Source organism: Thamnophis elegans, chromosome 2 (assembly GCF_009769535.1).
Source record: "Thamnophis elegans isolate rThaEle1 chromosome 2, rThaEle1.pri, whole genome shotgun sequence".
Taxonomy (NCBI): domain Eukaryota; kingdom Metazoa; phylum Chordata; class Lepidosauria; order Squamata; family Colubridae; genus Thamnophis; species Thamnophis elegans.
In genome coordinates, this window is record NC_045542.1 from 152,507,663 (window position 1) to 152,508,791 (window position 1,129).

A 1,129-nucleotide genomic window follows, 5' to 3' on the forward strand; every position below is an offset into this window, starting at 1 on the left:
CAACTTCAATTTGCAAGTCCCGGTACTTTGTGATTTTTTCTTGCTGTTTATCTTCAATTCGTGCATCTCCAGGTATTGCAATGCCAATGAACCATACTTTTTTCTTTTCAACTATTGTTATGTCAGGTATGTTGTGGGCCAAGTGCCTGTCAGTCTGAATTCTGAAGTCCCACAAGATCTTGACTTTCTCATTCTTTTTTCAGTATTATTCATTCTTATTCATTATTATTATGACTATTATTATTATGTTTAGTAGTAGTATTATATTCTTATTAGAAGATATGTTAAGAGGGAGAAGTGAATATGTTTATTATGTTCAATATTAGTATTGTAAAATCAGAGAATTAATATTAATGTAATGCATGCTATAGTAAATTTGGATTATTACAGCAAAAATATATTTGTACCAAGATGATGACACACTTTTTAATGGAAGTTGGAATTATTATACAAAAATATTTTTAAAAAATGTTATATATAAAGAACTGGGGCACACAATGGCGTGCGAGCCTGCTTACACACGCAGCTCCATCTGCACAAGCGCCAGATGCACCTGCTCATTTGTGAGCAATTCTATTTGTCAAAGTGGCTGGTGTGCATCCCTCACACTGTTTGCGTAGAACAATCTTCTCTCCCTCACCGCCAATGGCGCCATCAGTTTCCACAACAGACAATTGGACGAGAAGACCTCCAAGGTTCCTTCCATCTCTTCTTAGGCTGTCTGTGGGAAACCTGTAAAACACATTCCTTCCTTCAAGATATTAATAGTCAATGACACATAGAATATTTTGTAACCATGAAATATTTAAAAACACAGCTGATCGTCTCCTGACCTTTCAAGGCGGCAGAAATAAGGAAACTAAAAGCCAGCCCAAATTGTGTTTTTGACATCTCATTGTAGTTGGCTAACCTTTGCATTACATCACCAAGCATTGATTCATTTTTTTTTAATCATTGAAGCCTTGTCAGGTGTCATCTCCTCAGAGAACCATTCTCCATTTTCCTTACCTTTATCTACTGATTTTAAAACCACTTGCAATCCCAAAACCTGCCGAAGATACTGGCAATCTGATCGTAAATTCATATGCAAGCTGTGTACATTAACAATGACTTTGCAAAGGGCTTTCTC

At 36.1% G+C, this 1,129-nt stretch overlaps 1 long non-coding RNA gene across 2 annotated transcripts in view; it reads right to left on the reverse strand.

Annotated features, from left to right (window-relative positions):
- Positions 1 to 412: 412 nt before the first annotated feature.
- Positions 413 to 1,129, reverse strand: part of LOC116502636 — a 7,017-nt gene continuing 6,300 nt past the window's right edge. For both annotated transcript variants that reach the window (XR_004254569.1, XR_004254568.1), the window contains exons 2-3: positions 1,009 to 1,129; positions 413 to 732 (exon numbers count right to left, since the gene is read on the reverse strand). The exon at positions 1,009 to 1,129 is cut by the window's right edge and continues 84 nt beyond it. This is a non-coding gene — a long non-coding RNA (uncharacterized LOC116502636). The remainder of the gene's footprint in view (positions 733 to 1,008) is intronic.